The sequence below is a fragment of the Psammomys obesus genome, unplaced genomic scaffold (assembly GCF_907164565.1).
Source record: "Psammomys obesus unplaced genomic scaffold, mPsaObe1.curated_primary_1811, whole genome shotgun sequence".
Classification (NCBI taxonomy): Eukaryota; Metazoa; Chordata; class Mammalia; order Rodentia; family Muridae; genus Psammomys; species Psammomys obesus.
Window position 1 is genome coordinate 14390000 of NW_026596166.1, and position 16016 is coordinate 14406015.

Below are 16016 nucleotides of genomic sequence, written 5' to 3' on the forward strand. Positions count from 1 at the left end.
TCAGTGGGCTAACACATTTTCTGTATAACTTTTATTTCAAAAGTCAGAATGTATATAGTCCAAAATGTATATAGACCACAGCTTAGTAAAAGGGTTTTCCACCAGGATTTTAGTTGTTTTTTTTTTTTTTCCTTCCTAGTTCTTTGTTTGATATCCTAACATTGTCAGCTTACACTGAAATGTTAAGCTGACTTCTCCTCTGAATAAGACCTCCTTGAAGCCATTCACATTTCTAAGGCTGCCAAATGATAGAATACATACTGTTTACAATGGTGTGCAAATATTCGACTTAATCAGAAACAGATAACTATCACCATTAAGAAAATATCTATCTCCCTAATAGCCTGGTCCCCGTACTCCCACATCCTTTCCAGATGCCACTCTTGTGTCTCACTGATCAAACTCTCAAATGCCATTCCATCTGTCACTTTGCCACCCTTGAAGAGCGAAGTCATGCCTTCCTCTCCTGTAGGCTGCAGTGCCATGTTGTTGCTCTTTCATGATCACAGACAACAGAGACAAAAAAGATACTAAGATTATTTTGTTTAATATTATCTATACTTGGCTTAAATGAACGACATAAATTTGACATGCATGTCAACCAATATATGTGTATGAGGTATTTCTCATCTGTTAACAGGTATCTGGCAAGCAACTTGGTATAGGGTGTACATTTTGCCTCTTGTGTTGAGAGCACACAGTCCAGCACAGGGCAAAAGATATGAGGCAAGACTGTGAGGTGGATGATCATACCACCATCAGAAAGCAGAGTGAAAAAAATGCTGGCACTCTTCAGCCTCCTCCCCCCTTTCACATTCAGAATGGTTTTTTCCTCTTTAGATAACCTCTGAAAGCACCTTTACAGACATGGCAAGAGACATGCTTCCCTAACTTCCTAGGCATTTCTCTCTCTCTATCTCTCTGTATCTCTCTGTGTGTTTCTCTTCTCTGTCTCTCTCCTTCTTTCTCTCTCTTTTCCTTCTTCCTTCTTTCCTTCCTTTTCTTTTTCTTTTTATTCTTTTCTCATACATTACATCCCAACTGCATTTTCCCCTCCCTAACTCTTTCCATTTCTTCCCTACCTCCCTCTTCCCCAGATCCACCTTTCTTTTGCTTCCCTTCAAAATAAAGATATCCCAGGGATATCAAACAAACATGAACTACAAACAAACAAGTTACATACAAGAAGAGTAGGCACAAACCCTCTTATCAAGGCTGGAAGAGACAACCCAGGAGGAGTAAAAGGGTCTTGAGAACAGGCAAAAGAATCAGAGATACTTTCCATTCCCAGTCTTGGAAGTCCCACAAAAACACCCAATTACACAACCATAACATATGTGCAGAGGCCCTAGCTCAGACCCATACAGGGTCTGTGATTGTCTCTTTAGTCTTTGTGAGCCTCTATGAACTCTGTGTAGTTGACTTTGAGGGCTGTTTTGTTCTCATGGTGTCCTTGACTGGTCTTGATTTTTCCTCCAGTTCTGTAGGGTTCCCCTGGCTTTACCTAGTGCTACGGATCTCTTTACCACCCTTAAACAGCTATAGCATTCCTTACTCTCTTAGAGAGTGCAGTAACACATAATTACTTTTTCATGATTATACCCAACAAAGAAAAAGACTACTTTGTTTAAAATTATTTACACTTAGCTTAAATGAAAGACATATATTTGAAATATGTGTCAAGCAATGACTGCATATTAGGTACTTCTCATCTGTTAATAGATCTGACAATCAACTTAATACAGAGCACATTTTGGTTCTTGGTTTGAAGGCACAATCCCTGGTTTGAGTGTATCTGCTCCCACCAGTTGCTGGATGATGCTTCTCTGTTTACAGTTGGGCTAGGCACCTATATGTGAGTGCAGCAGAATATCATTAGGGATCATCTCATTGAATTTTTTAAATCTGGTTGTGTTTGGTTATATCCTGGGTCTCGGGTCTGTCCAGCCCCTGGCTCCTGTTCATCCAGGCAGTGTCAGGTGTGGGCTCCCTCTTGTAGCATTGGGCCTCAAGTTGGGCCAGTCATTGGCTAGCTACTCCCACAAGTTCTGCACCACCATTACCCCAGAACATCTTGCAGATTGTAGGTCAAAAGTTTTGTGGCTAGGTTGATGTCCCAATCCTACTGCTGGAAGTCTTTCCTGGTTATAGAAAATGGCTGGTTCAGGCTCTATATTCTCCATTATTAGGGGGTTTTCCTAGGGTCACTTTCATAAGTTTCTGGACATTTCAACTGCACTAGGTTTCCACACCATCCCCCTAATGTCTCCCAATTCCAGCTGTCTCTCTCAGTACTCTCTCGCTCCATGCCCCCATCCCTCTGGTTCCCATCCTTACCCAATCCCAGTCCACCTGAAAAATCCTTTTCCCATTCTCAGGGAGATCCATGCCCCCCGCCCAATTGTTCTTTATCATTTAGCCTCTCTAGATCTGTGGATTTTAACATGATTATCCTTCACGTAACAACTAAAGCCCACTTATAAGTGAGTACACACCATGTTTGTCTTTCTAGGTCTAGGTTACCTCACTCGGGATGTCTTTTTTTTTTTTTTTCTAGTTTCATTCAATTGCCTGCAAATTTCATGATGTCATTGTTTTTAACAACTGAGTAACTCTTCATTGTGTAAATGTATCACATTTTTGTTATCTGTTCATTGAGAAAATGGGCTTGTGCTTGGGGATCTTCTATTTCAGTACTATGACTAGAGAAATAAATTCATTGCTTTTTGCATTGCTCTATTTCATCCCAAGACGCAGTGAAGAAGCTTTTTCTATAGTGGCATTCCATTACATTCTAAGAGTACTAGCAAAGAAGGAGGCACAGAGTGGACTGAGGATGCCTGAGGATTCTGTCCATCAGTCATCTCCTCTCCAGGACTTATGAAACAGCTGGACAGCCATTTGCTTAAGGCAAGTATACCAAAAAAATACCTTCCCTTACAAATCAACATAGTCATAGTTTTTTTTTAATTTTTATTTTCTTATATTAATTACAGTTTATTCACTTTGTATCTCAGCTATAGCCCCATCCCTCATTCCATTTAAATCCCACCCTTCCTCCCTCATCTCTTCCCAGGCCCCTCTCCAAGTCCACTGATTGATAGGGGAGATTCTCCTCCCCTTCCATCTCACCCTAGCCTATCAAGTATCATCAGGACTGGCTGTATTGTCTTCCTCTGTGGCCTTGTAAGGCTGCTACTTCCCTTAAGGGGAGGTGATCAAAGAACCAGCCATTGAGTTCATGTCAGAAAGTCGCTGCTCCCCTTATTAGGGAACCCACTTGGAGACTGAGCTGTCATGGACTACATCTGTGCAGGGGTTCTAGGTTATCTCCAGGCATGCTCCTTGGTTGGAGTATCAGTCTCAGAAAAGACCCCTGGGCCCAGATTTCTTGGTTCTGTTGCCCTCCTTGTGGAGCTCCTGTTCCCTACAGGTTTTTCTATCTCCCACTTCTTCCATAAGATTCCCTGCACTCTACCCAAAGTTTGGCTATGAGCCTTAGCATCTGCTTTGATACACTGCTGGGTAGGGTCTTTCAGAGGCCCTCTAGTTTTAAAAGAGCATTTTATTACAATGTACATGTATGAATTATGTATTTATAATATTCATATCAAAGTGCATTTAGTAAACTTTCATTTCTTACCATACACATCAATGTAAACAAACTAAATCAACAAATAGAAGATATTTAGTCACCAGAAGCATCCTCTATGCCTTTCTAATCATTAAACACCCTCTGGTGAAGATAACTACATCTTGATTTATAAAATAAGCTGGCAGTTTAGATAAGTTAGTTTGCCTATTTCTGTACTTAATTTAAAAGGAATAGATGCTCATTTGTTAAGAACAGTTTCTAAGAGTGGCATTAAAAGAACATCTTCTGACATTTTGTTTTCACAGATTTTGTAACTAACTCCTTAGCTTAACTTACAAAAAGACAATAAAATTGCTAAAGTAAGCTGCACTGTACATCAGAAAATACACATACACAAAGTTATATTCAGTTAATAGTTTAATTTGTGTATTTTCCTGACTCATTTGTGAAGAAAATTCAACACTGAAGTCAAAGCCCTTGAAGGCAGATGGAATGTTGAGCAGGACCATGAATCACAGGTAGAAATGGTTTACAAGTTCCTATTAAGAGGTGATATTCTGAAACAGAAAACACTAGCATGAGCTGTGGACATTCATTCCTGTCAAAGAGAAAAGGTGTAAATGTTGTTAAGGAAACTAAAAAAGCTATGTAAAGACTCAGAAAAGATACTAGGTTCACTCACTGGTAATACACATACAGGCTGACTCAATTTGCTTTCTCAGAGAAATTCCGGGTTTTATTTGTCCACACAAAGGTTCTGAGAACTATATGGATAAAAGTGTGTATATGTTACCCAAAAGAGGCACAAGTACACAACAAGGACATTTGTTCAACCATGTTTGTAGCAGCTTTATTTGTAATAGCCAGAAGCTGGAAACAACCCAGATGCCCCTCAACTGAAGAATGGATGCAGAAACTGTGGTACATCTATACAATGGAGTATTACTCAGCAATGAAAAATAAGGAAATCATGAAATTTGCAGGTAAATGGTGGGACCTGGAAAGGATCATCCTGAGTGAGTTGACCCAGAAGCAAAAAGACACTCACGGTATATACTCACTCATATAAACATACAATATAGAATAAACCCACTAAAAGCTGTACATCTAAACAAACTAAGCAAAAGAGAGGACCCTAACTAAAATGTTCAATCCCCATCCTGAAAGGCAAAGAGGATGTACATCAGAAGAAAACGAAAATAGGAAACAACCTCGGAACCCGCTACAGAGGGCCTCTGAAAGCCAGAAGAAAACAGGAAACAACCTTGAAACCTGCCACAGAGGGCCTCTGAAAGCTTCTGCAGTATAGACTGTCAAAGCAGATGCTGAGCCTGATGGCCAACTGATGGGCAGAGTGAATGGAATTTTATGTAAGAAGTGGGAAATAGTAAGAGCTGGAGGGAACGGGAACTCCACAAGCAGAGCAACAGAACAAGATAATTTGAACACAGGGAACTTCCCAGAGACTCATACTCCAACCAAGGACTATTTGTGGAGATGACCTGGAACCCCTGCACAGGTGTAGCCCATGGCAGTTCAGTGTCCAAGTGGGTTCCATAGTAATGGGAAGAGGGACTGCCTCTGACATAATCTGATTGGCCTGCTCGTTGATCACTTCCCCCTGAGGGGGGAGCAGCCTTACCAGGCCACAGTAGAGGACAATGCAGCCACTTTTGATGAGAACTGATAGACTAAGATCAGAAAGAAGGAGAGGAGGACCTCCCCTATCAGTGGACTTGGGGAGTGGCATGCATGCAGAAAGGGGAGGGAGGATGGGATCGGCAGGGGAGGAGGGAGGGGCTCATGGGGTGATACAAAATGAATAAAGTGTAATTAATAAAAAAATAAAAGATTTAATTAAAAAAAAGTGTGTATATGTGCCTGAATTATTATTAATTATTATATGTTGAGAGAATTTAATTTTGTGCTTTACTAGTGATATCAAAATTTCTGACTGAGTCTGTATATGCATTGTAAAAGAGGGTCACATCTATTTCAACAGGCTGTACAGCACAAAAAAAGAGGAGAGACTGGAAACAGAGAAAATTAAAACCAAGTTTTTTGACAAATTACACCAGTGTCACTACAGAAAAAGGCATGGACATAGGTTTTTGATTCACAACTGGAGAATCTGTTTCATTTATTTGTATCATGTTTGTGAGCACCTGTATGAGTATATGTGTGTATGCATGTATGTGTGCTTGTGCATGTGTGTGTGACTGTGTGTGTGTGTGTGTGTGTGCATATCATGGAGTAGGTGCACTATGCCCATGTAGAGTTTAGAGGACAATGCCTTATAGTTGGTTTTCTCTTGTCACCTTGTGAGAAATCTGGACTTGAAATCAAGCTGTCATGCCTGTGTATAAGTGTTCAGCCTACAGTGTCACTTCATGGTTCCAACAACTGCAGCTTTTAAACCATCTGCACTAGTCAGCATTCCATCACTGTAGGAAATAACAGAGTTACTCAGATTAATGTTTTAGTCTATTTCGGTCAGAATTTTGGCAGCTTCAGTCTATATTTGGTTAGCTTTCTTACATTTGAGCCTATGGTAAGGCGGCACATTGTGGCAAAAGCACTTACTTCATGGCTAGGTTCCAGAGAACAGGAAAGGGTTGTGATGCCAATATCCCTGTGAGGCATACCTACAAGGTAAAGAAGATGACGTCAGGCTCCACCTCTACAAAATTCTCAAGGAATAAATGAAAATGTAAACAAAAACACATTCTTTACTCCTCCCAAGATCATCCTGCCCTTAGGCTTTCAGAAGGTATAGCCAATCCATAGTAACACTTAAGCTGAAGGAACTATTGCTTTCTCTAACTTTTATATCTCTGGTATGAAAAGCAATTATAAGCGTTAGAGTGTGTTGAGTTTTTACTCATTTTTTCATGTGCACACATCTTATCACTCAAATTAGATTTCCCTCCCAGCTGTTGCTCCCACACGTGGGGAATGCAACAGAGCAGAAGGGAGCCTGCAGCACTTGCTGGATCCTCACTGATTAACTGAGTAGGTCCTTTTAACTTAATATAAAACTTGCTGATTTTAATTCAATTCAGATACACAATGAAATAAAAACTATTTATGAGCAGAGATACTGTTAAAACAGTTCTGTTGTAAGGACCTACCTACAGATAGGTTCCATAGCCTGTGCTCTGTGCTTTTTCAAAAATTTAAAAGTTATTTTGCCTGATGGATAACTAACTTGGAATGACCTCAGTTAAATACTAAAACTGATAGTTTTATTTAGTAAGTAGAGAAAGCACACGACATTGAGATGATGAACTGGGGGCTCATACATTGATGTACCAGAAGGAAAGGTGTCCTGGCATACTTTGTCATTGAATGTGCAAAGTTACATTGATAATTAGTAAAATGCGATAGGTGTCAAAATTGTTTCTATATCAATTCCCAGGAGGATGAAAGTACATTCACCATAAAGTAATACCATGTCTGAATGGTAGGAATTGGAAAATAATATGCCTTAATACCATGTCTTCAGGGACTTTGATTCTTAATCTTTATATTATTCATCTGAAGGAGCCGATTAACTGTTTTCTTTTTCTTTTTTTTTTTTTTTTTTTTTTTACTTTTTATTGACTCTTTGTGAATTGCATATCATACACTCCAGTTCCACTCATCTTCCTCTCCCCTCAAACCCACCATTCACCCTTGCAACAACTCCCCCCAACAAACAAACAAAATCTCATTGTGGGAGCTGTAGTCCATCAATGTGTCCCACAGTGTACTCTTTTGTTTATGCTTCTTTGCTTGCAAACATTGTAGGGTTGGCCCCTTCATGTACTCCAGCAGTTCATCAATGGCATAGATGTTATGTTGGGCCAATTCAAAGCCCTGCATCTGGGCCTGAAAGGTAGCTGAGCTAGTCTCCAACTGACTCTCCAGCTCTCAGGCCCTCAGGGCTGTGTCATTAGCAACCTCCACAAACAGGGCCAGCTCTGCCCTCCTATCCAAGCAGGGTGGAAGGCCCACTGTCCCAAGTGTTGCAGCTGATAAAACCATGGCAGCTATTTCCCTCTCATGACTCCCAGGCCAGCTCTCCTGAAGGCATAGAAGGCATAAAGGGATGGTAGGAGGTGGGCTCTCTCTCTTGTCCATGTTACTGCACCTTTCTCCCACACTCAAGCCCTCACCTCTGCCACCAGGGTCAGCTCTTCCATGATGCCCAGTGAAGGGTTAGGGCCAGTTCTTTGCCGCCTCAGATATCAACACGTCCCAGAGCGGCAACCCAGACCTGAAATGTCTTCCTGGCCTTTGGTGGTAACAGACTCTTGCTGTTGCAGGGTCATGGACCCAGAGGTGGTCCCTGGTGGCAGCACAGGCCAAGACATCACTGTGGTTCCAGGTGGCATCATTAGCTACTCACATCAGGCTGTCCCTGGACTTAAGGGTCTCCAGTTCTGCCTCTCTTCATTGTGCCCACATCCTTCTGTTTCTCTTTCTCTTCCATTTCTTCACCACTTTCTTGCTTCTCTTAGTGGCACCAAGGCCTTCAGAGTGACTGGGATCATCTCAGGAGTAGTCTCAGAGTGACATGCCCTACTCGTGCATTATGGAGCCAGGTAGGTGTCATCTCAGGCATGGTCTGCACACACACCTCCCTCACATACGCACACACCACCCTGGCCTGAGGTGTGCCGAAGTGGTGGTCATCTCAGGCTAACTCCCTGTCCAGGCCCCAGTGTCCAGTCTGCACACTCCTTGTCCAAGAAGCCCAAGTGGCTCATTGTGAGGGTCACCTGCCAAAGGCTCACTCCCACCCAGGTCTCAGGGTACCACACAGGGTTCTTCTGTTTTCCAGCTTAGTCCTCATCCTGGCAGCTCGGTGAGGAACTGGACTCGTGGTCATTATGGGCTCACTTTTTTCATGGAATGTGAGGCTACTAATCACTCAGATGATCACAGGTCAGAGCACTGAGCGGAGACACAGCCTCTCTGCTCTCTGCCACCTAAAGACGCACATGGGACACCAATTAACTGTTTTACAACTATTTATTTCAATTAATTCTGTCACTCACAGAATTGATCTGGGTAATATGTAAATTTTGATGGGACTGGAGATATGGCACAGAGCTCACAATGCTCTTTCAGATGACCAGAATTCAGTTCCTACCACCCTTGTCTAGCTTACAACCATTTTTTTTTTTTGAACTCCAGCTGCAGAGAATCTAAAGCTCTCTTCCGGCCTTTGCAGGCACCTACATGTACAAACGCAGAAATAAACCACATACATACAAGCACGCAAACACATTCTCACACACACACAAATAGATAACCATATCCTTTGAAAACAATGTTCTATGAAAAAATAGTTTGAAATTCTTGGCTATTTGTTTTCAAAATTAGTAAGAATCAGTGTAAAGAATGACTAAGACTTGATTAGCAGTATTATTTCATACTATAATTACAGATTAATAAGTCATTTGCTTAATATTACATACTAAAAATATTCAACTTTGTGCTTTTTTTAAAATTATTTAAAACAAAGCTCAAAGCAGAGATGATTATATTTATTCTTTGGTGGGAAGATTAAACCTGAATAAAAAATAGATTTTTTTAAAACACATTTTCTCTTTTTTTCAAGAAACGTTTACTGCCAATGTTAGATATTTCAAGAGTATATGCACTCAAGCCATGGCTGATCATGTGATATACAAATAACAGACACTTCACTTCTTCTGTAGTGTAACAACTCTTCAAATACATTTTTGAAACATTTCCAATGTATACTACCACTGAGCCTCAAACATTTAAGGGCAACTTACAGTTCAGTCTGCTCAAAGAACTACAGGAGAGTGTTGTGGAAAGTCACAGGCGGTGCTCTTGTTTGAAACTCTACTTTCGTTGGGTGTTTAGGCCTTCTACCTCCCTTCCACCAACTCCCCAACCTTAAGTAGGAGAGGGTAAGGTTAGAGGGGAGAGGGGCCTAGACCCCTTTCTTCCTCCAGCTATTTAGGGTCGTGTGGTTCTTTTAGAGCTCTATAACAATCCCTGTCAACCGCAGGCGTAGCTAGCCGACTTCTCCATCCCGCTGTACCCTGAAGTGTGTCTCCATCCACCTGCTCCAAACCGCTACACCATCTCTCATGTCTAGTCTTTCCAAACTGCTACACACCACACGCCAACACCAGACTCCACACTGAACTCCACGGAACACCACTCAACACCACACAGTCTCTTTCTGGGCCTCATATTTATACTCTCGGTGTTCTAAACCACTCCCCTCTCTGTGCAGCATGTGCAAGGCTGTTACAAGCTGGCAAAGGCCATGCCCTACACATGACAGTTAACAGATGTGGACAAATTAAGTCCCACACTTGAGATTAAAACAAAAGTATTTTAACATAACATACAAAAAAACCAAAATTTCCATTACAACAAAGTGTGTGTGTGTGTGTGTGTGTGTGTGTGTGTGTGTGTACAAGTATTCTCTCTCAGTTTTTAAATTTTCACATCCGTGGCAATACTCAGTTTATCTAGGTTTTCCTTTATCATCTAAGCTTTTAGCATTATTAAACATTCACACACTTCTTATAGTAGTCATACTATTTTGGATTTTACATTTTGGTGTACATTCCATTTTGAGTTTGTTTGTTTGTTTGTTTGTTTGTTTATTCAGCATGTTGTTTAAAGTCTGCCTTCATACCTCAGCATCATTTTTTAAGATGTTTTTCTCCACTGAATTCTCTTGACACTGTTATGAAAATACCAGTATCCTATAAATTCAATGGACATCTTAAAAGCTGCCTTGACATAGAAACGCACGTATTCAGATATATAGGTACATGGGCATATGCATGTGCCCACATAGTCATGGAACTAAAAAGTATGGATCCTAGAACTGTCTTTTCTCAATTCCTTAGCAAACAGAATCGGTTTATTCCTAAAGAGGGAGCAAGTACAGCATGTTCGAAACTGGATTTTAAACTCTGGGTCAGTGCTGGGAATCCTGTCATTTTAATACCATTGGCTTCTCTGACCCATGAATGAATTAACTATTTCTTGTTTTTTCGTTTTATCTTCATTTAGAAACAGGACATAAGTTTTTAATTGGTTGATAACACTTAGCTCCTATTTCATTTTAATGCAATAAAAGAACTAAGAAAATACCATTGCTTTCTGAATTTTGCTCTATTCATTGCCTGTGTAAAGAAAAACAAGCACCTTTATATATGATTTTACCTCTGAATTTAGATCTGAGTTCTACTGGATTCTTTAACATTTTTTTAAATTTCCTGTGATTTTCTAAATAGAAGCTAATGTCTACAAGCAAAAGTAATTATACTTCTTTTTTTTTTTTTTCCAGTCTGTTTACTTCCCATCTGTCTTGTTAGGGATGAAACTGAAAGCTTCACACATGTGAAGTAAGGGCTCTTCCACTGAGCTGCTCCCTATCTCTGGATGATTTTCTATGTATTTTATCTTCGCATTTTTTGCCTATTTTTCTGGCTATTGTTCTACTCTAATGCTGAGTAAAAGCAGGAGAGAAAATATGTGCATTTTACATGTATTTCATTTTTTTTTAATTTTTGACTATTTTTCTGGCTACTGTTCTATTCCAATATTGAGTAAGAGAGAGAAAATATCTTGGTTTTATTTCTGGTCTTAGAAAAATCTTTTTTTTTCTTATTAAATACTATGTTAGTTGAATGCTATCCAATGCTCTTTATCTGTTTTTGTTCAATATTTTTAATGAAAGGGTACTGATTTTGCAAAATACACTTATCATATGTCTGTTGGAATATACAGTTGGTTTCCATTCTTTACTCTTACTTCTCTGTGTTGTAGAAAAATTCATATTTTATTATACTACATAACACTTTCTGTATGTTCCTGGACTTCGTTTACAATGTTTATTGAAGATGTCAATAAAGAATATTCATCTATAATTTTTATTCATTTTGATCTGAAGTCTGCCTACAAAGGTAATACTGCCAGTAACTGCTGCTTTCAAAACTATTTTACTAAGGCTGATATGAACATTTGATATAATGTATGACTTGGTTATTTTGGAGAAGATCTTTCCATATTGATCAGATTTATTAAATCAATGATTTTCTTGCCTTGGCCTCCTGACTGCTGAGATTTCAGATATATACCAGCAGTTAGTATGAATCTAAGAATCAGTCCATTTCTCAACCAGTATTACTTGTTTGATTACAATTACTCACATGCTGGCATGCACCATTCTTTTGTTGCCTGTTAATCTGCTGTATGCTTTCTTCATTTTTGATACTTCATTTACTTATTTACATGGTTGCTAATTTTCTCCTTCTATAAAATGGAATATGTCCATCTAATGAAGTATTCATTTCAGCTATTGTATTTTTTATTTTTTTTATTTTTTTTTTATTAATTACACTTCACTCATTCTGTATCCCCCCATAAGCCCCTCCCTCCTCCCCTCCCGGTCCCACCCTCCCCCCCCTTTCTGCATGCATGCCCCTCCCCAAGTCCACTGATAGGGGAGGTCCTCCTCTCCTTCTCTCTGATCTTAGTCCATCAGTTCTCATCAGAAGTGGCTGCATTGTCAGGGTTCTAGGTTATCTCCACGGATAGTCCTTGGTTGGAGTATAAGTCTCTGGGAAGTTCCCTGTGTTCAAATTATCTTGTTCTGTTGCTCTCCTTGTGGAGTTCCCGTCCCCTCCAGCTCTTACTATTTCCCATTTCTTACATAAAATTCCATTCACTCTGTATTTTTTACTCTAGGATTTCCACTTTATTTAGTCTGTAAATTGTTGACAATTAGGTAGCTGTCCCCCAAGTGTCCTTCATACTTTCCTGCCCCTTTTCCCCAATAGCTTCTGTTTATGACTAGTCTCTATTTGGCAAGTATGATCCCACTTTTCTTTTTAGTTCTTTTGATACTATTTTCTTCAGTCACTAAACAGATTTTTAATTGTGGCATTAAATCCCTATTGATAAGATCAACATCTAGGCTTCTTTAGTAAAAAATTCTTTTAACATCTTTTGTTCCTTGGTCTGTGAGCGATAGACCGGTCTTTTTCAGCTTTCAATTTTTGTTTTTGTTGTTGAAAACAATATATTTAAAATGATGTTATACAGTAATTTTTAAATGTAGCGCTATCTCTACATCTGGTGTTGCTGGTATTTGCTGCTCATAGTTTTTGCTGTCGCTGCTGCTGATTTTGATTAATGGCATCCTTGAGATAATCTGAGTGTGCATGAGGGTGTGGTCTGTACAAGTGTGCAGATGTATGCACAAGAGGGCCTTTGCATGATCAGGTGTCTTCATCTATGGTGCTGTACCTATTGCCTTAATGCAGGGTCTCTGACTGAACTGGAAACTGGTTGTTTGAATTAGGACAGGGAGCTTTCAGCTTCTGTTTGTCTCTCTTCCTCAAAGCTGGGGTAATGGGTATGAGCAGCCATGCCTAAACTTCCTTTATGTGGATGCTTGGGAATTGAAGGCAGGTCCTCCTGCTTACCTAGTAAGCACAATTAAGCTCCCGCCTCCTCCCCCCTCCCCGGTCACATTCTGAGTCCCTTAGTAACTCTTTTAATAATGTATTTTTTATTATATGTGTTCATTGAAAGTTATATTACTGGAGAAGATAGAAACTTCCTTATTTGTTCCATACAAGTATGCTTTCTACTCTTGGCGGCAGGGTTCCATTTGTGCATCTGGATATTATGTCAATGACCTATCAGTTTACAACATTGTAGTATGTTCAGTTATTGTTTTCCCAGGACCTCAAACTCAGCCATAGAGAAAAGATAAGAAGTTCCTTGGGAAGTGGTGAGCATATACATAATCATTTAGACTTCTGGGGCCAAGTTAGAGATTTTCAAACCTCCTTCAAGATATTTCATTACCAAGATTTGTAAGTTTTCCAGGTTTTTTTTTTCCTTTGGTTATTTTTCACCCTAGGCACATTAAAGATTAAATAGCTGCCCCTGACCGTATGCAACAAAATGACAAATGAGGCTTTTCCCACTTAGTCAGTTTTGAAACCAAATAACAGTCCTACATATAAGGGTTTGAGTGGAGGCCCTAACATGAGAAACTGTTAAAATTTTACAGAGATGGAGCCATCTTTACCTAACCTGCTCTCTAGTGGTGGTGTGACTCCTGGTGTTCATAGAGGAGAAAACAGGAATAGTGCAGTTTATCTACAAGACTCACTCTTCATGAGGAAAAGCAAATACTCTAGAACAATTCAGAAATACCTGAGTTCAAACCCAGAGCCTGTGTGTGCCAGGCAAGCCATCTGCCCCCAAGACTGTTTCCTATCCCTCAAAGAACTGAGTGTGGAAATTGCTCCAGGTGAGATTACAGGCAGAAGCAATTGCACTGTGAGTGAGGACCCTTCAGGTTGTTTTCAGTAACCATCTGCTGAACTACAAGAAAATCCCTGAACAAAGATGAGCCTATTAATCTTCAGGAGAGTTAGTAATGATAGCTATGGATTGTTTTATTGCAGAGGTCCTGATTGACAGTAACAGATTACTGGCACAGATTTGTATACTGAATTTGGAGTCTATGAATCCAAACTCTTATGGCACTGGCTTTAAGTGAAGAGGTTTAAAAGACTTTCGGAGCTGATGGAAATCTGAAAAGAACTAGGAAAGCTTTTTGTAGTTACTGAAAATCTGAAAAAAGATTATGAGAATTTAGAAGTAAGAAAGACACTGGTGTGCCCTGGCAGAAGGTTGAACATTGTTGTCTGCAATAGAATAGAAAATATGTTTAATGAAGTAGACATCTAGTGAAAGAGATTTCAGGCAAAGTGCTGGAGATGCCACCTGGATTCTTCTAGTTGGTTGTAATAAAATGAGGAGAGAGATTAGTTAATGAACAGATGGTTAAATATAAAAGAACCCAAATTAGCATATTTCAAAAATAAAACTGCTCTTCCTTTCCAGATTTTCCAAATAGAAAACAATTTTCTAAATCAGAAATAACTTCCAGGCAAAGATCAAATTCCAAGCACTGTCAGTAAAAAATAGGGCTAAGACAGTGTGACTGTTGAGCCCTTTGTTAAGACTTTACAAAGTATTAGCTCATTGTTCAGACTCTTTCCAAAGCTTAAGGATTTGCCTTACTGATCTAAATTAAATACTGTGTTTTCTAAAAAATTTAATCATACACACCCAGGGAATCTAAGGTAGAGAACAGTCTTCAAAGATTGGAGATTAGATTTTTGCAAAGTAATAAGCCCAAAGACACAACCCACAGGGCTCTGGAAGGACCACCCTGCTGGACTATAGGACACAGAGAATGTAAAGAAACAGAACAGGTCTTTGTGCACCTGGCCTTCAGTGAGTACAAAGCAGCATTAAATATACTCAGGCATAAGCACAAGCCACTTTTGGTAGAAAATTAAAGAGTATTTAGAGGGTAGATCTAAGTGCAGAAGCCATGATCAAAATATGCAGAAGATTATGCCCCTGAAGCATGAGTGAGACACACAAAGAAGCTAGCAACATGCTTGTGGACACTTGTGCATCTTTGAACATAGTGTGGACAGCTCTTAGCTTTCCTTCAATGTCTAGGTTGTCTCTTGTCATGCTACATGTTAGAAATTTGGGGCCAGATAGGATTCTTCATGCACAAATCTTAATATTGACTGAAAGAAAACTTTATACTTGCAGTTGATTTAGACTATAAACAACTGTACTTTAAACCTGAACCTAACTTCACTATAGATGGATAAATGCATGTATGGAGAGTTTTATTAAGTGTATTTTACATCTTTGAGAAATGAGAATTGTTTGTGTCCAGATACAGGTTGTGGTGGTATTAAAATCTGTCTACCAACCTTCAAATTTGATTATGTTTTAATGTGATTAAACTTTGATTATGTTTCTATGTGAAATAGAGTCGAGTTCCTATTTCTTCAACATGCATTGACACTAATAACTCATACATAGTAATAACACTCGCTATGATGCCGGATTATCTCTGTAACCAGGTAGCAGAGTCACACACCTGGCTGCCTTTCCTGTGATGGCTACTTCAAGGAAGCCAGTCACCACACCTGGGGCACAGTGAGGAGGCATGTGTCACTATGACTGGCAATATCAGTCAAAATCCACCTGCCATCATTAACTGGTAAATATGTAGAGGTTAGAGTTCAAGATGATGTCAGGCTCAGACACCACCCTGTTGTGATATCATGAACCCTTCCGTCACACTTCCATTGAAAGCATACAGCAACAGCAATTTGGGGGTCAGTCTAGAGGGAAATTATTGCATCATGCATTTAATTTTATTTTAATAAAGTATGCTCATGTGATAAGAAGTGTTGTCAATGGATGAATAATTTCCCGTTAGTTGGCCTGATGTAATTTCTTCCAAAAATGTTCTGTCTACTCCCTCTGCTGACTCATCCAGTTCTCCTAAGCACTGGGAAACAAGATAAATGGAAAGAAG

The 16016-nt window shown here is 39.6% G+C and overlaps 1 pseudogene; it reads right to left on the bottom strand.

The window, feature by feature from the left end:
* Nucleotides 1-8490: 8490 nt before the first annotated feature.
* Nucleotides 8491-8590, bottom strand: LOC129667842 (small nucleolar RNA SNORA17; annotated as a pseudogene).
* Between the last annotated feature and the right edge of the window lie 7426 nt (nt 8591-16016).